Source organism: Apaloderma vittatum, unplaced genomic scaffold (assembly GCF_000703405.1).
Source record: "Apaloderma vittatum isolate BGI_N311 unplaced genomic scaffold, ASM70340v1 scaffold5778, whole genome shotgun sequence".
Lineage (NCBI taxonomy): Eukaryota > Metazoa > Chordata > Aves > Trogoniformes > Trogonidae > Apaloderma > Apaloderma vittatum.
The window spans coordinates 24,532-44,188 of record NW_009730886.1 but is presented as its reverse complement, the minus strand read 5'-3'; the positions used below and the strand labels follow the sequence as shown (position 1 = coordinate 44,188).

At 40.0% G+C, this 19,657-nt stretch overlaps 1 protein-coding gene across 1 annotated transcript in view; it reads left to right on the top strand.

Annotated features, from left to right (window-relative positions):
- Positions 1-19,657, top strand: part of CCDC34 (coiled-coil domain containing 34) — a gene marked incomplete at its 3' end in the record, with an annotated part of 67,096 nt that overhangs the window by 37,728 nt on the left and 9,711 nt on the right. The gene's annotated exons all lie outside the window — the stretch shown is intronic.

Genomic DNA, 19,657 nt, shown 5'->3' with positions numbered 1-19,657 from the left:
TTTCTTGACTGGGGACTGCTTAGTTTGTCCGTTTTGTAATATGATTGAGGTGCGAGATTCTTTTTTTTTTTCTGGAGGTTTTACTTAAGCATCCATAGGCTAGCGAGCTTATTCAGGCTGAAATAAGCGTCGGTCACAAGTACACGGCCCTTGCAGTGTGGTTCAGCTGGTCTTGGAAAATCTGGAATTTGGATAACTGACAGATATTCTCAGTTCTGATCTCCTTCAATATGGTGGTTGTAGATATTGCTGTAAAGACAGAATGTCTTTAATATTAGGGATTTAAGGGTCAATTTTGCCATAGGCATTGAATCTCTATCTAGAGATTCATGGTTTTAAGATTTTAAGATTATAACTATTTTAAGATTTAATGTAAGGTGTTCTGTAGACACAATAATCCTTTAGTTGTGTTCAGAAAGGAAGAAACTTTTCCCTTTTCTCTGTACATGAGAGAAAATATTGGGGCTAAATATAACTCCAAATTATGAATTAGGTCTAAACTTCTGGTGCCATGAGATTCTTGAGTTAACAAGGGACCAGCTGGCACCAGTACATTTCAGAACATGCTGGAAAACATGCTGGAAAAAGTACAAATTCAGTGATAAAATTTAGAACAATTTGTTTAATTTCTAGAAATCCTGTTGTGCAGCTGCTCAGGCTGCGTAACTTTTAGGGTTCATCTAACATGGGAATTGTGGCTCAGTGTGAGCGAGTGAGTGCCTCCCGTGATTTAGGCTTTGTTTAGGGCTGGTGTGGCAAGTGGCGGGGAAGTGCTGGTGCCTGCCATGCCATGCCATGCCAGGCCTGAACAGGGTGCCCCGTGCTACAAATAGAGTCATGGGAATGGCACGGTTGTTTTATTCCTTTGTCTTGCATGAATCACTGACTATTGCTCGTCAGAAATTTTCTGACAAAATGAGTCAATTCACTGAACTGGAATTGTTGCCAAGAAAGATTCAGCTAGCAGAGTCTCTTGCTTAGAGGGTTTTGGGGTTAAAAGAAAAAAAAAAAGCTCTCTGACATTCCCATTCTGACATTTTCTCTTTTTTTTTTTCCTTCTATTCCAGTGTTGAAATGCTGCTTTTGCTCACATAAAAGAGGGTGAAATCTGAAGGAAATATTTCAAAGTGTGGAAAGCAAAAATGCTCTCTCCAGCTACTCCGTTCTTCTGCATATGCTTAGTCTGTGGACATTTTTCCCTCCAAATGTTCAACTCTTTTTGTGGTAAGGAAAAATGTTTGAGTTCTTAAACTCTGACAGGTTAGGAAAACTGTTTCCCTTGTGGCTCCCCCTGTAACTGTGCAGCCCTTGTTGGAGGGCTGATAGCACTGGGACCGCAGCCAGGACCGAGGCCGTTCGTGGGGCTCTGGCTGGCAGCAGCGCTGACAAAGGAGCTGCTCTGAGATGCCTTTGTTTTGCTGTCGTCAATGTCCCATTGTTAGACGGGATAATTGCCCAGTTAATCCTAACTGGTAGGATAATTATATAAAGCTCATGTCCAGTGTAAACAGGAAACAATATACTTTCCTTATCTTTGCTAGGCATGAAGTTCCCTTGACTCTTGTCAGCCATCCAGGATTGGCCCTTAATTGTTTACTGCCAGGCAATATGGGGTGACAAATTAACATCAGGGACATGGGATCAAAGCCTAATCTCCCTTATTATTCAGGTGAAATCCCTGGGTTTAGGGCTTAATTTTACTGGATCTAAGGATTACTCCTAGTTAGATTGTGTCCTGTATCTACAGCCGTCCAGCTGGTTTTTCTAACTTTGAAACAAGTAGTTCCAAAAGTTCATACTTTAACAAGCCTTTTCTCACTTCTATTAGTTCTGCTACTGTGAAAAGGTAAAGCGTATTTTTTTTTATACCCGCAATAAGGAGGATAATTAGTGAGTAGTAATACAGCTCACTATATAAAAATTTCCTATTGCTATAGCAAATTCTTGAACTGATCACTTAATTGATTAATAATGAGATTATTAATAATTAATAATGAGAAGGAACTCTAAAAGAAAATACCTCCATAACTGCTTTTTTCTCCTATTTTAACCCTTGGGATTTAGGAACAGGTTTTGCTTTGCATGCTCACGTTGAATATTGGTGCCCTACAGCATGAGTGAGTCTGCTTCAGTGGGACTCTTTGCACTGGTGAACCTATCAACATGCAACTTGCAATAACGTTTCAACAGTTACTCTGTGCAAACTGGTAAAACATTGGCGAAAAATTGGACTAGGAAGACAAAAAAAGGTCTCACTTCTGGCTTCAAAGTCAGAAGTAGCACAGAACTGCGTGAATAATACTGTACAGTCAGATATTGGCCTGAATCTTGTGAGCTAAGGGAATGCAGTGAATGCTGTGTCTTCCTTTCCTGCTGTCAGTTGCTTTGCTCCATAAAATCTCTTGTATTTCCTAGGCTCGCTAACCTCCAGGCAACCATGCTGGAAGTACTGGTGGTAAATTAGGCTCTGAATAATAATATTTCACCACTGGGCTCTCTAGCCTTGAGCAGCAGACCCTTGCACACTCTGATTTAGGTGCACAAGGTCACTGGTACTCTCTTTACTCCAGTTCTTCCACTACAAGTTTTGCAGTCAGCAGATTTGAGCCAGTGGTGGAAGCGACAGAAACATTGCCTATGATAGCCCAAGGGCACTGTTTTAATTTGCTTATATTTCCCACTTATGTTAATGGAAAAGGCATGTCAAAAAAAGCTGAAGAAAAGGCATTTTAACGGGTTATGTAAAACTTCCTAAATGACCTGGTAAGTTAGGAAAGACGCAAATAATACAGAAATGTTTCCTTTTGTCCTCAAACACCTTTTCCTTTCCCTTTTTCTTTCCCTGTTCCATCTGATTTTCTAGCTGGAAGCTCTGTATAGTGCTTCATACAATGCTTGTTTGTTCCTGTAAACTTTTCTGCCACCTTTTTATAATAAAAATTTTGACTGGGCAGGCCAACAAATCAGATCGACACATTTTGTCATTCTCAATCACTGCTGAGAAAACAAGAGTGTGGACTGCTACCTATTGGGTAACTTTCTGGAATAAGATGGGTTTTGGAAGAAATGAAGTTTGTTTTGTTTTTTAACCAGCAGCACAACTCAAGTGAAACACTCCCAGTCAAACAGGTTTTTAAAAGACTGTGACTTTGTTCTCTTTATCTGGCCTGCTTGTCCATCAGCAGGTCACTCTGAACGGCAACCTTCCCCAAACCGTAGGAGCTGCATCTCCAGAGATGTTCAGGAGACAAAAGCTTAGAAGCCCATGGCCTGGGCTGGGCCAAGGGTCCCAACTGAAGAAGCAGTAAAGGAACAGTGGAGACCAGAAACCTCTAACTGCCACTGAGCAGCTCTGAAATGCCATTTTGTTAAAGCATCCAGGTTCCTGGGCCAGTAAGCAAGAAAGCTGCACGTGCAGTAACAATTTTCTTTCAGAAAACAAATGGTACTTCACCATATGTTTGTACTTTATCAGATTTCTGGAAGATTTCACTGAAGTGATGTAAATTGAAAGTCTTGAATTTCAGAGACATGCAGCAATAACTAAATGGGGAAAACTAGTGCAAGATACACATCAACTTTAATTTCTGAAGTAGATTTTGCTATGCTAGCTTACAGTTCATACTAGGGTTTGTCCTACTAGTCAGCCCACATATGTTTTTTCATTCAAATCTGTGAATAAATGAAATTAAATGTTCTGTTACCATAAATTCTGAGAAGGATACACAGTTAAACTAAGACTATCAATTTCACAGTATCTGCTGCTATCAGTTTTCTTGCTTTTCCCTTTCTGCTCTTTGTCTTTTCTGTTACTGTGTTTGCTCTGTGAACTGGCAACCTGCTCTGTGCAAGCTCAACATCAGCCGAAAGACATGAGCTCTGACAATGCTGTATCTGCAAACCTTCCCCCGAAAGAATGCGACTGTCACGGTGTTCTGGGAAAGAACAATTTCTGAAGATCTTGTTTAGGGCTCCTCGATGAAAACAAAGATATTAGCGGTGAACAGGGAGCCAGCAGAAATGTTAATATCCTGAGCTATGTCCAGCCCTTCCATCCATTGGGATACATCTGAATTTGCATCCCCTGGCACTGCGTTCACACCTACAGAGCGCAATGGCACAGCAACAAAACAAGCTTTGCAGTTTTGCCTCGTGAGTGGCTTTCAGACTTGGCTCAGAAAGATGCCTTCTAGAACATGTGATATGGAGCCTTAGAGCTGGAACAACTGCTCTCTTCTGATCTGCAGGTGTAGTTGGAATTTTTGACCACTGATTGCTGATGGGATTGCTTTCCCAATGTAACTGTTTAAGGCTTGTTTTCCATGTGATGTTCTTGGGTTCAAGCCCTCGACTAGAAGTCAGATAACAAACATTTGAGAGGAAGGAAGGACCTGTTGCGCTAGTGCTGGAGTCGCATGCAGAAGATGTAGGTTCAAATTCTGGCTTTGCAACAGATTTCCTATGTGACCCTGCACAAACATCCCGGTGCATCAATTTCCATGGCAAAACAGATCTCGTTTCCTTCCTTCCACTGCCTGTCTCCCATACAAGCTTTTAAGGACAAACAGTTTTACTTACTGTTTTACAGTACAGCACTTGATGCAGTACAGTCCTGACTTGGCTGGGGCCATTAGCTGCCTCATCCTGCAACAATGACAGCCCTGGACTGCTGTCCAGGCAAGCTTGATCAGAAGCATATGCACTGTTGAAAGTATATTATCTCTTATTTCCAATTCTGTGGTTCATCTAGCCTTCCAGTTATTCTCATGTAAAGAAACAGCCAAAAAGCGCCAAAAGTCAGCTAGGGAAGCTGTACCTTCCTTCCTTCACCTCTTGAATGGGATGTGCAGAAGTAGCAGCTACTCTTCATGTTCTGGCATCACATCGATGCCTATGTCTCCCTACTGAGCGTGGTCCTCAAGGGGTGGAAGTGGGACCAGCAGCCAGACCAGTGTCTCTTCCTTCAGTGTGTGCTAAGAGGTATGACAGGAGGTTCATCCTGACCTGCATATCTGGGGGAGGATGCACAGAATCAGCCACGTGCTGGGGTCATCTGCGAGGCGGGGACTAGCATTGCGATCATCTCCTGTGATGCTGCCCTGAATGCTGCTTTGGGCGTCAGCCACGAGTGCCTTTCCCAGAAGTTAGGTATCAGAGACTGCAATGTTTCAAATTGCTAAAGAAAAACAGCCTTAAAAATATGACCACATATTTATCGGGAAAAGAGCATTAAAAACAGAGTGTTATGGGCAAGTCTTTCTAGCCACCAGTCTCTGAGAGTGGAAGGTGGCAAGTGACCACATAAGTAGCTCTGGCCTGAAGTGGATGAAAATGCCCTGCAGTCCCAGGAAACTATGTAGAAAGAATTTAGCTTAAGAAACATGCTAGCAATGTCTATACTGGTCAAGGGTGCTCTTGTTAAACTGCTCATTTCTATGGAAGATTGCAGGGGTCTCTGGGACTTTTGTGGTGGGTAATGCAGTGCTTTGAAAGATTTATAGTAGTTGGAGAATAGAAAGGGAGCAGTTACATTGGTGTGGTGATGCCTTAGCAAATATACTTCATTGTGAACAAGCCCTGGGACAGCTACCGCTAGTACTGGAGTGGTGTCTCCTAATGGCATGGTGGGATGCTAACAGAACAGTAATTCACAGGGAGGAGTGCCCTCTATAAAATTACAATGTCTCCCTTTTAAGCTCCTGGTATGTTTCTGGAAGTTTTCATCAGCCAGACGTTGGCACAACATTGTTTATCCTAACTGAGGAGACCACAGCTTGAAGTGATTGTACGCCATTAGAGTTATAGCAACGGGGAATATTTTAGGCACATTTTGGGGACTTTAAGAAATATATTGACTAAGGAGGTAACACTTTGATCAGGTTCCAAGAAGAGCAAATAAAAAAACTTTTCTGCTTAAAATGAATTTCAGTTCTGCAGTAAGGTGAGAGTGGGAGGGAAAAATGCTTGCTAAAGCAATTCCTCTGCTTCTGACCTCCCTATTTCCTTGTATTTTCCAATGGATAAAAGATCTCTTGGCCCTGCCACTTGCCTGTGAACTCATCACATCAGTGACATTCCCTCTGAGCTCTCATCCGCTTTCCTTCGTTTTTAGTCTTTGTCTTCCGTTTTCTTTCTGGTTGCTCTGGCTTTTGTCCCTTCCTGCCTTACCCTCTATATCCATCATCACATTGTTTATTTTTGATTCTCCCTCCCCAAATGCAGGGAAATTCTTTCCACTTTGGTCATTTGGAATCTAGTTATGAATGAATACTGTCTCATATAAGAGTGGTATTGTGAAGCATTTGGTATGCTGTTACTGTTAATTGGGGGTTCTGTAAAGGTCATTGAAGGACAGTTCAGTGCCTGAACACCTGTGGCTTATACACAAAAGGTTCTTAATTTGTCAAGCTCATGTGTCTCTAAAAATCATATTGTTAAATGTCAGAGACTGTAGGAAAAGCAGATAAGAATGTGCACATGAGATAGCAAGGCAGGAAGGCAGTATATGCAACTTGGGTCTTAGCTCATCTTGACAATCAGCCAACGATACAGGTTGTCTGGGGCTGTTCCTTCATCTTTCACAAGCAGAAATGAAGTTTGTGTTTAAATGGTGGATAAATACTTGCGGGAGAGTCTGTGCATTTGTCTGTCTTGGCAAATACTAGCCAGCTTCCTCAGGAAGAGCTCTTATTCCCAAATAGGCATTAAGGACAAGTTTCTTTATTCCAAAAGAGAGACACGTAACAATCAATCAATATTTACAAGAGGAATTAAATGTGTTGCTCATTCATGAGAGGATAATTTTCAGCTTTGAATGTGTTTTGCTGTAAGATGAAATATATGACTTTTTTATAAGGAAAGTTGTCAATTAACGCTGGATCAGTGGTAATTTTATTAGCTTCAGAACCATCTAGTGTAATTTGGAAGAATCTGCTTCATTTTCTATCTGCACATCTGTGCAGCAGCTGCAGGCACATACTTCCCAGGGGCTCAGTCTAATTTGTAGAGTTACAGGGGTTGTGCCTGGCTATAGAAAAGATCTATTAGTGTTTCTCATGTTGAAAATTTAGGCTTGATGCCTTCCACATGTTTTTTTGTTTTGTTAGTATTTTTTGGGTCCATAATTAATCCTTTGGAGAAATTTCTCTTAAAGCAAGCTAACTATTGTGTTGTCTGATTCCTCATCAACTGTTTCGAGGAGGCCACAGTTTTGTACCGAGTCCTCTCTGAGTTTCTAACAACAGTGTCAGATTAACCATGAACTCAGTTGGATTTTTTCTCTCTCCTTCTTTCTCTCTTCTAATTGCATACAGAAATCAATTTCTCCATTCCTGGAAAGCAGCCACTCTCACGGAAATTGCAGTTGACAGAAGAAGTGTGTACGAAACACACAGAGAAGACCACATCAGCCTAATTAAACCCTGATACTTTTGGATGGCAGAGTGACGCTGACCAGATTTAAATTTGGTCGAAACACCAAAGGCAAAGCTTCACTGCAGTATTTACCAACCTTCAGCAGCAGCCGGCACCTCCTGCTGCAGCGAGAAACAGGGCTCTATTCTTTGACCACAGTAAATCAGTAGTGGCAGGGTCCGTCCTGCAGCCAGCTCCGGGCAGATGGACTCCTCACCTCTCTATTTTAGTTCAACAGAAATCTACCTCATGTTTATCTTCTGCAAGTGAAAAGCATCAGAAAAAAAGGAGAAAAAAAAGAACCAGCGTTTTTTCATTTCTGAACCTTTGGACAATATATCCGTTGTCTGGGGTCTGACTGACTGAGGCTTCTTGCCAGACTGGAACCTCATGGAGAAAAGTGCCACCTACTGATTAACCACCACCACATCCTGCCCTCTTCCTTTTCTGTCTGCTCTCTAAAAACTGCCATAGCTTGTCTCATCCTCCCCAACAAAAGCTGACAGCTCCATGTCAGATGCATTCTGTGCTTGGAGGAGCCCTCAAGATGAATTTTCAAGTGGGACAGACACTGCCCTTTTATGTGAGCTGGAGGGCTATTGCTCTGTCATCTCATGGAAAATGAAACGAGGTCTTTGAAAAACTATTTTGCTAAAGTTTTGGATATGCTACTGGAAAAGAAATGGCAACTGAGAAGAAAACACTTTGTCAAGCTAGCTCCAAAAACATCAGTTTGTAAAACTGAGCCAATTCTTTTCCTTTTAGATCTGCTTCTTATTAATGTGTGTTGATCTCCGTTGTTAGGATACCTTCACAGTGCCTTATTTCACTCCTGCTGCAGGGCCTGGGTTCACTGGAAGAGCCACATCTTTCATGCCAGATGATGGGCACGCAACAGTTTGCATCACAGAAATCCTATCACAAAGTGTAGTCCATGGAAAAGCCTGGCACGAAAGCACAGAAGTGGGATTCAGGTGGACTTCATGAGATGCTGAGAAAATTCAATGAAAGAAAGCCTGAAGAAAAAGTTTTAACATTTCCCAGTATTTTGAGGGGTAAATGCCTTTGCAGGGAATAAATCTCAGTATTTTAATTGTTCCTTCTTTGAAAAATTAAAAGAATATTCATTCTTTATCCATGAGATCAGATATATAACTTCTGAAGGGTGTCTTCATGGATAGGTTTTTGAATGAAGCCTGTTTAAAGAAAAAGTACATTGTCCACAGGTGTTACACAGTTGAAGGGAAAGGTGTTATGTCATTGTCTATGACCAGCAGCTATGTGTCATTGAAACTGTTATTATATCCAGACCTTCTGTGACCACTGCCTGTAAAGAATATAGAGAATTTTTGTATTTTGTAGTAAAAAGGGGCTTAATAATCTTTAGATCTATCTGACCTGACTCTTGCACCGTATTTTTAGGTCCTCTGCATTATTTTCTATTCCATTCTTGAACCACACAAATATATATGTAGAAGAATTAACTGTTGTGTTATTATCTCGTTGGTCTTGTGGTAACAATCTGAAGAGATAACTACTCGATCACAGCAGTTTGCTTCTGGAATGGTCATTGAATTCTTTAATGAAGGAGGGAGAAAATTATTTTATTTGTTTCTATCACAGAATTCATTATTTCCAGTCAGCTTTCTACTGGGCGTACTATAGCTAATGAATTGCTCAAGAGATTGTTAAGATGATGATTTGCCTACTCTTTTTTTAGGGGAACAGGCTTTATAATTTGATGACCTAGGCAATTTGATAATGAACTTAAAGTTTTCAAGAAAATGCTGTTCATTAGCTGTATGTGGACTAATGATACCCGACATCGATTTGAAATTTGTTGCACAAAATCTAAGTGCACTTCAGCTGTGATTGCCATACTGCTACTGCTGAAATAATTGATTAAACTCCAATAGTCTTCAGTGGAGCCAAGCATTATTCCTCACGTGAGATCTTTAAAGCCCTCTTGTTCTTTCTCTTCATAACATCTACCCTATCCCTTTCTCTCAGCTTAAATTCCCCAATTTATGTTTGTGGGCTCACACATCCATTACCAAAATGCAGCTATTCCTGTTCAGCAGCTTGCAGCAGAGATATGTAAACAAATGAAGTGAAACATAGGAACGGGACATCGTATATCGTAGGTGGGCTTACAGCATTTTTTAACATTTAAAATATTATTATACCATATTTCGACATTTCAAATAATTCCACCTTTTCTTTGCATGTGTTATTTCTTCAAACCCATCACTTTATTTCTTACGAACTGCACTAATTCTGTAAGAGTTGCTCAAGTGCTTGAAAGCACATGTTGGCAGGTGCGCCTAGAAGCTTGCCACAACATAAGCAGACACATACAATGGATTCAAGACTCTTTTGCCTACAGTTACGGGTAGTTTTGTCATTGATTTAGGTAACAACAATATCAGGCCCAGTGAAATAAATTAAAGATGACTAACAACATTTTCCTCGTCATTGTTTACCTTTCATTCATCAGCTCTTCTGTAACCATGAGCTCATTATTTTACATTCCTTCAGATGAATTTGTGCAAAAGAAATATATTCTCACATGCTGTGAAACCATCTGTTTACTCTGGCAAATTATATAGTTTTGCCTTTCAGAACACTGCCATGATATTATGCAAACACGTCTGTTCATTTGCTACACCAGCTTGGTTACCACTTTGGCCATGCTCTCTGTTCCAGCTTTCACATCTGTATTTCTAACTGTGTAATGTCCAGGCTTAAGCCAACTCCATCGCTATTTGGAGAACTTCAAAACGAAAGGAAAAGATTAATGGTCATTTAATAACCTGTGAGCAAAACTCTCTGCTTTGGTTGTCTTCATTGTTTAACATTAGTTGATGTATGTGCAAAAGAAAAAATGAAGTAATGGGAACAAGCTCAACTAAGTCAGGAGATGTTTGGAAGTCAGATGCACTTGAGGTTTGGTGAGAGCCTGAAAAAGTAGCAGATCTGTGGGAAACATGGAAATATGTGCATTAAAGCAAAGGGAGTCTCCGTTGGGCAGCTTGACTAAAATACACGGGTAGGTCGTGCAGTATGACTTTTGTGGTCTGAAAAACAAACTTTGGGTCACATTCTTAGTACATGCCTGTAAGCATAGGTCCTTGAAGGCAATGAGGTTACAGCAGTATATTTTAGCTAAAATCTGTCCCTGCATACAAATAAAAATGGTGGCAATAGGCCATTTTTTATGACTGCTTAGGTCAAATTCAGGTTTCTGAAAAGCTGTGCTGTCACAGGCAAGTATCTACTGCCATTCAACAGAATGAATGAAGAAATGCTGGTTGCTTATATTATTGTGCCATGGATATTTTTCCTACTGTCATACTGATAGTAATATAGCTTGGCTTTTACTTTTTTTTTTTCCTCTTTCTTTTTTTTTTTCTGCTAACAGCAAACTACGTAAATGGACGGCTTCTGCTAAGCTCACACTCCTGCAAAATTCAGCTCCTGGAATGGACTGGCCCGAACCCTGTGCTAAGTGTGAGTAGTGTCTCTAGAGAACTCTTCAGTGATGAGTGCTTGTAAAATTGTTGGTTAGGAAAAAGAATATCACTCTTGTACAACAGAAATAGAAGAAAAGGTTGCTGTTTGGCTTTGTGTCAAGCCAGCACTAAGTACTGGAGTGCTTCAATACATTTTTAAGGAAGTATATTTTTCTAGCTGGTCCTGAAAAGACAAAATTTGAAGGGGCTAAAGGCTTGTTGGGGCAGATTTTGATGTTGGCCACACAGTACAGTGTAAATCAGGAGTAACTCAACTGAAGGGATAAAGTAGGAATACCTTGCATTTTGTTTTTGCAGTATCGTATTTGCTAGTATAAAACACGTACTTAAAAATAAATTTTACAGTAGCTTTATTTTTAAGAAGAAGTGCTAGAATATTTTTTTTGAGTAGTTCACTGGAGGTGGGGGGACAATCCATAAAATTCCTCAAAGTGAAAAGGTGCTTAGAGTATTCTAACAATCCCCCGGGGATAGCTACACCGGTGTTTTGGGGGAGGGATAAGGAGCATTTGCATTCAGGGTAAACATTTATGACATCAGGAAACAGTAGCTGAAAATTCAGTCAAATGATTTAAGCTACGTATGGCCTTACAAACTAAAAGTAGTTGAAAAAATGAGAATTAGAACTAAATAGAAGAATACAGAATTCCAGAGAAAATCCTGATATGCATTTAGTTTATTTTAATATCAGATAGATTCTCTTATGTTTTGTCACTGAGTGTAGGTGTGCAATGACGTTGTAAGACCAGTCGCAGAAAAATGCTAGTAATTTGAAGGAAATAGAGGCAGAAGCAATGCTTTTTGTTTAGAGGTAGGGAAGAGTCACTTTGTAAATGCAATAGAAACACTGGATTAGTAATTTGGCTAAAACACTGTTAGTACTTACCGGGTATCTTTGCACATGTATATATTCCACATTTGCACATGTACATATTCCAAGGAGAGTAACTGTTTATTTTTGTCTTGTAGGTAATTATTTCCCTTTACAATCTCCAGACAGAGGACAATTTTTGCAAACTATCAAGAACCTGGTATTAAAGTTTATTTCTCTTCAAGGAGTTAGCTGTGGTCAGCCTCATGCCGAGTTGTGCCAAGGCAGTTGTTAGACAAGTGTTGCCCTCCGCTGGGAGAGGGCTAGATGACTTTAGCAGTTCTCTGCTCTGCCTGTCCTAAAGCAGTTCTTCTCTCAGAGGAATTTTGGAAAGCACACAGCTCTTTACACCCCTCAGAGGGCATCTCCACATTGTCCCTGGGAGGTTTTGTCCTCATCAGATATAAAGGGGGCCATGGGTCTGTTCCTAAAAACAAGGCAGGCTCTCAATTGCTGTGTGCAACAAGTTGGCAAATTGCAATGCCACCAGGACAGATTCTCTGAAATCGGTGTGCAGATGTCCATGGCAAATCTCCAGACTTACAGAAACTTTGCTTCTCGTGTAATTCACAGCAATTCTTGAAAGCTTCCCAAATTTTTCCTATGTTGCTATTTTTATTTTGAATGGGAAAGGGGGAAGGAGCATATGAACAGGACCAGATGTAGACACCTTTTATGTAAAATTATATCCTGCTCTTCTAATAGCACACAGAGATGAATTCATGATATGTGTTGGCATCGATGTATGGTCTTCATTCACAAGCACGTTGTGAAATTGATTCCAAACCAAACATTGGTATTTCTTCTGGGAGAAAATGCCTTGGGTAGCTGCCTATGTACAGACTGCATTTTTAGAATAATGATGGCGAGGCCTCGCCTGCCATGTTCACTTCCAAAAACCAAGATTGGTTCCAATTTTTCCTAACCCTATTTTGGGAAGCAGCAATTCTTGGCTCTGCAAGAATTTGTGCTAGCAAGGAACTTAATTGGCTCATTAGAAAGACTAATTTGGCAAATCAAATCATAATTTTTTGTACAAGCTTTACAGTTTAATTTAATTTTGAGTAATTTTCGAGACACTTGGGAAGCCAGCTGCAATCAAGGATGTTGTGAATGGCAGCTCCAGATGAGGGGAGAGCTGGCTGCACCACAAGCAGGGGTTTAGGGATTGTTCCTCCCCAGCATGTGTGGAACAGCAAGCAAGGACCAGAGCATAGTCCCCAGCCCTCTCCAGTGGCTGGTGGATAAGTCCTTCCCTAGAGAATGACCGCCGGAACAGCAACTCCTGTGTGTTGTCAGGATACAAGGGTCTCCAAATAGTACAGTAACAGCTGAAACAAAGGAAGGCAATCTCTTGTTTGTCTCTTGGCACAAGTGCTCTCCTCTCCATTTAGCAGCTCACCCTGAGTTGACACTGGGTGTTTTGTAATGCAAATTGCAGCTCTTTATTGACCATAACCACACCGTGTTTTGAGAACTATACAGTGAAGCCAGTTGTTTCAGACATTTACAACTACCAGTTTCTAAACCACTTAAAATCACTTGATTGAGACTTCAGTATTTCTAATGGACAGTGGAGTTGCATTTAATGAATATGCCTGGTTTGAGTGGTTTCTAAATGCGCCATTTAGCTTATATATCACTGTATTCATCACTTCTCATCTTCTTCCTTAAATAGTAACTACCTTTGTACCTGTTGCATTTACATACACACCATGTGAGTGAATCTCTGGAGGGGATACTGTTGTGAAGCCAAGAGCTTGCATGTTTCTATCTGTTCAAGACTCCTATGAGCCTAAAGCATTTTAAAAAAATGTAGAAATATGAGAGATATGTAGAAATTCTTGGCTCTCAGTAACTATGTCTCTTTCTCCCTCCTTCCGTTTTCTAGGAGGGGTATTTCTCTATGACCAGCCATGTTGGCCCATGAGTGCTCCAGTGATTAAAATAATTGCATGAAGAATCTGTTTTAAGGTAAGTCTACACATAGTAAATATTGGAGTTTTAGTAACAGGCAAGCTAATGAAAGAACAGTAGTCACACAAAGCAAAATAAGTAATGATTTATTTTTTTTTCCTTAAGGAAGGAGTTCCTAAAGCAGAGATGGCAGCTTAAGAGCAGGAGTTGCAAAGCTGGAGCTTGCAAAACTGGTGATGTCCATTATGGGCACACGTCCCAGCTCCAGAAGACTGTGCGATGAATGCTTTTTTCCCTCTTGGGGTGATGGGAGGAGGAAGATACACTTCACCGCAGCTTTCCAAGACATAGGAGAACATGGTGTAGGTATGTGTTGTTTTTCCACTCCTGGTTTCTCACCTGATGGTGACAGAGGTATGCTGCTATGGGCTCAAGACTTTTGCTGCATTTGGAAAGCATTAGAAGTAATTTCCAAGAATAATCTAATATTCTAGTTAGGAGAAATATGTCCACATGCACATGTTTTTTCAGCTAATTCTTGCTCGGTCATGTGCTTAAGAGCTTTTCTTCCTTTACTATGTGATATCTTCTGTGTGGTACAGTATGGTATCACCATGACCCTGGTATATTGTCAAAACCAAACATAGGCATTAGAAATTGCATTGCCACTGATTGAACAAAGGAGCTAGACATACAAAACTGCATCATTCAGCTTTAGGAGAAGCAGAGTCAGACAAGGAGAACATAGTGGACTCTGTTTAGTACCTGGCCATTGTGGTGTATTTAATCAGCGTAGGATTTTGTGGAAATATAAGTCTAAATGGACTCAAAGCATTTTGGATTCCTCTGTAAGCCCCACTGGTGGGGCACTGGGCTGCAGCAATAGAAGAGGCTCTCTGAGATGTAGAATCACTCAGAAGGAAATGGAGTGCTCTGGGTGAGTTTCATCAATCAAAAGAGTTTAAACCAATACACAGAAGAAGACATTCACCCCTGAAGTTCTTCAGTCCATGTTTTAGAAGGAACAATGTAGTAAGATCTGAGAAAAATGATGAGTGTTTCCCTTGAACATGGCAAGTTCATGGCTAGGTACTTGTTCCTGCCTAAAGTCAATGTTTAATCAGATAAACGGATCATTTATATAAATGCAGCTTCTCAAGCATCCTAAATGCTATATCTGTTTGTAAAGTACTGGGTTTTATACACTGTATTTTATACAGAGGATGGTGTGCGCACTGTGTATTTTGGGAAATGAAAGCAACTACTGCTTTAATAAACATTCAGCAGAATGTACTTACTTCAGCCTACCTGCAGGTGATTTTTTAATCCATAACGCAAGCAGTTACAAAGATAATCACCTGCAGGAAAAGCAAAACAAACAAAACTACACCAGGAAAATCTTATTTCTGCTTAAGCCTGTGGAACTAAGACTAGCCAAAGCAAGCTGTGTGACACAACAGGAATGGAAAGCCCCAGTGCTAGGTTAGTCTCGGAAAAGTTACTGGAGTTTGCAAGTGAATTTAGATCCAGTGTGCTCTTTGTTAACAACCTGCGTTAGGATTTTCAGAGGTAGGAAAAGTAACCTCCCAATTATAGATGTAATTAGATGCCATGTTATCTATTTTATTATCTGACTTGAGTGGTGTCCAGATTTCATCCTTTTAGCAATATCCAGCTCCCAGAAGTTTAATCATTTTACATGAGCCCAGAGTTGGTGCTGGGTAAAGCTTTGCACCATTCAGTAAAACACACTAACCATTTAAATGCTGCGGGATGATGTGGTGGCATGGGTTTTAAGCAAAGAAAAAATACTGAGGTTAGTTAACAAGAAAGAAGGGGTTAAAACTTAGTAGCACACATTCTTTGGAAAAAAAATGTAGGGAGGAGGGTTGTGGTACCTGATTTGTTTATTTTTGCAGCTGAGGTTTTTTCCTCTTAGGACGCCAGCTTGCCGGAGCAGGGCTCCACATACAGAAGGTTCATTTACAGTGGCAGGCTGGCAGCTGCTCTCTGAGCATTATTTAGTTTATGTTGTGATGGATGATTTGAGTGAGAGACGTGAAGAGTGAATTAACAGCTTTAGTAAAAACATGTTGTTTGTCTTCCCATTGACTTTCCACTTTGCATTACCTTGCTGCCTTACCTCCCTTGGCTTGCCGTTCTTGTCTGTCTAGCTCTCTCCTTGTGTCTCTTGTCTTTCAGGATTGCCTTCCTGCTTTGTTTTTGTTGCTGGGCTTCTTTCTTTCTTTTTTTCTTTTTTTTCTTTTTTTTCTTTTTCTTTCTTTTCTTTCTTTTCTTTCCTTTCCTTTCCTTTCCTTTCCTTTCCTTTCCTTTCCTTTCCTTTCCTTTCCTTTCCTTTCCTTTCCTTTCCTTTCCTTTCCTTTCCTTTCCTTTCCTTTCCTTTCCTTTCCTTTCCTTTCCTTTCCTTTCCTTTCCTTTCCTTTCCTTTCCTTTCCTTTCCTTTCCTTTCCTTTCCTTTCCTTTCCTTTCCTTTCCTTTCCTTTCCTTTCCTTTCCTTTCCTTTCCTTTCCTTTCCTTTCCTTTCCTTTCCTTTCCTTTCCTTTCCTTTCCTTTCCTTTCCTTTCCTTTCCTTTCCTTTCCTCTCCTTGCTTTTCCTTTCCTTTCCTTTCCTTTCCTTTCCTTTCCTTTCCTTTCCTTTCCTTTCCTTTCCTTTCCTTTCCTTTCCTTTCCTTTCCTTTCCTTTCCTTTCCTTTCCTTTCCTTTCCACCTGCTCGTGATCTGGGCGGAGGCCAGCTTCCTGGCCAGGACATGGCTCTCAGTGTGAATACCTCAGGAATCCAGTAATGCCCCTGTTGGTGAATAATTCGCCTTCAAATGCCTTTTCCAGCTGTGTTTATCCCAAAAGGTGGCTGAAGGGGATTGGCAATACCTTCTGCTTGCTTCCTAGTGGTTGAGGTCACCACTCACAGAAATGATTTAGGTTGCCCCTCAGCAAGCCCCATGCCAGCTTACAGCCAGCCACCAAAATACGCTGGTGGAGTCAAGGAATAGAAGGCAGTTCTGGAGGAAAATTGAGATACGGCATATTTCAAGGGTAGTCCAGCTGTTAGGATTGTCACCAGGAATCTGGAAGGCTGATGTGCGGGCTTTTTATTCTTCTGCAGGCTTTTTGTGGTGTCTTATCACTGTAACAGAAAAAATGTCACTGTTCTACAAAGAAATGTCCTATTGTTTTTTTGTTTCTTCCTTTATCTTCCCTTGTAGACATGCACCATACAAAATAACTAACTCTGAGAGTAAAAAAAAAAAAATTATATCCCCTGTAACTTGAGATTTATGGAACTGGGAGTTTTAGGGTCTTGTCTTGTTTTTACTTTTTTTTCATTAAATCTTGAATGCTGGAAAATCATAGGGTTAAATGAGACTTTGACAGACCCTGTAACTTCTTCCCCAATGCAAGGCCAGACATCCCATATTTATGAAAGTCCTCACAGATGTTTTCCCGCTTAGACATTTACAATGATGAATACACTGTAGTCTGATGCATTCTTGACTTATACTATCCAAAACATGAGAATTTTTTTCTTCATTTTCTTAATTCTTGAGTCTTCTGTGATGAAATGTAATCCTCATTACTTTTATTCATCATGCGTCTTAAAAAATAAATTTCCTTTCCTTTCTCTAACATCTTTTTATTTAGTATTCTGCCTACCTCCTGCATTCTCATCTACAGGCTAAGCAGTCCAGGTTATATCCTGGTTTTCATCCAACTTTCGTCGAGTTCCAAGAGCTCCTCTTCCTTCCTGAAATGCAGCACCCTGCAACTAGGCACTGAGCTCTGTCTGAGCAGGCTGGAAGTGGTGCTTCCCACCTGAGCCCAACAGATTGTACACAGGCTGTACATCCCGGTGTGACATTCGCCTCTTCCAGGGTTGACGTGCTGATGCTGCCATGGCAGCATTACTGCATCCCTTTATCCAGCCCATAGTTCCCTGGTTGGTATTTGTAAAGCTGTTTATTCCTGTTTACAACTTGCACTTGTCCTTATGGAACAACATTCTATTCTTTAGAGTCTGCGTTCCAACTTCTTGGTTGCCTCTCCTTATGTTCTTGTCCTTTATCAGTTTCTAACTTCATTCTTCCACTCTCCTGACTATTGCCTATAGTCATAGTAAAAGTCCCGTGGCAATCCTTGGCAGAATCCTAGCTTCCACTTACTTTAAAAATTGATAAATAATATCTTTTCCTACCAGTTTTGTACCTGGCCTATTACATTTTAATCTAGGACATGGTTGCTGTGATTATAAGAAAATATGAAAAGCTTTACTAAAATTGAACTATGTAATATATTCTCTTCTGCAAACCCATAAGGCCTGATCCTGTATCATAGATGGGAACTGGAATAATTTGACATTATTTGCCCTTAGCATAAGTTCACACTGACTGCCACTCATGGAGCTCTTTGTTTTTTCAGTACTTGCAAATAGGTTGTTTAATTACATGTGCCAGAGTTTTTCTGATAAAAGAAGTATACTGTCAGACCTGCAAATTCCCAGCTGCTGTGTTTGTAGCTCCTTTGTAAGAATAAGCACCGTTTTCACTCCTCTGTGGTTTTCTGGTATGTTATTAATCCTCCATAGATTTCCATGGACAAGCTATTACCAGTGGGCTCTGAGATTTCCCAAGTCTTCCTCAGGTTTTTGTATATCTTATCTTGAGTTAAAAATGTTTAACTTACCTAAGTACTCTTTAACCTGTTTTTTCCATGTTCTTGCCTCTTCGTAATTTAATTGTGATTTATCTTCTGAATTTTAGCATATCAAAAAATTTTCAATGCTTTGGTCTTTTCAGTACTGTCTGTCAATGGGTCCTTATTGCCTTAGTGGACAGTACTTATGACACTAGATGCTGCTTTATAAGGACACCTCTGCATCCTTTAGGAAAGGAAAAATGTTATTTTTTTAATGAAAGATGAATTAATAAAATATGTAGAAGCCAAACCTTAAAACATTAAAGATATCCATATTAATAAAAATAAAAAAGGAAGAAGTTGTAATATTTTCTGCATGGTGTGGAAACGTGGGCCATCTTAATATCTGGGAAACAATTGCATTGCTGTCACACTATTTGCTTTTTGTTCTTCAACAAGTGATGGTGGATCACTGTGTCAAATTACACTACTTAGAAAGTCTGATGGAATTTGATTCTCTTAAGTCAGATTTATGCTGAAGCAGAGGTGGGCTCCAAAATTTTTAATTAATTGGGTAGTCATTGATGTGCAGTAAGCATCCTAAAAGATGAGAATTGAACTGAATCACATCCTTTGCTGCCAGGCAAAAGGATGTATCTGAGACTATAATATATGAAACACTGGTTAAATTTTATTATTGCCTAGTAGGGCTTTGGTGTCAAATTAATAATGAAGCACTGAACTAAATAGAAACTACCAGTAATATGTGTGAGGGGAAAGTTTTACAGTCATTGAATTTTTCCATTAGCAACATAACTACTCTTCTGTTTTATTGAATCATTTGTGCTTCACTTCAGTGGTGTTTCTCTACATGCACGTGAAAGTAGGCTGCAAAGAGAGAAAATACATCATTAACAGCCTTGAACAGAGGAGATGATAACTTCTGGCAGTAACTCGTGAAGTGACCTGTACTTATGACAGTGTTACCTGCGTATACGAGTCTAAATAGTAGTTGAAATGTATATATATTAGGAATTAACTGTTTTCATTATATAATAAATCTTATATGACACAACAGTTAAATTAATTCAGAGTTACAGTCCTACTATTTTCATATTAATTGAGATTAAGGCAAAAACTTATTCAAAGATGAAGTTTTAGGTCTTCCTTTTAAAAAGTTTTTAAGAAACAGAATAGATAGATGGTTTATTTTTTTTTCCCCCTTAATACAGCACAGGAGAGCATGTGAAAAGGGAGAAGTCATTATCTGCA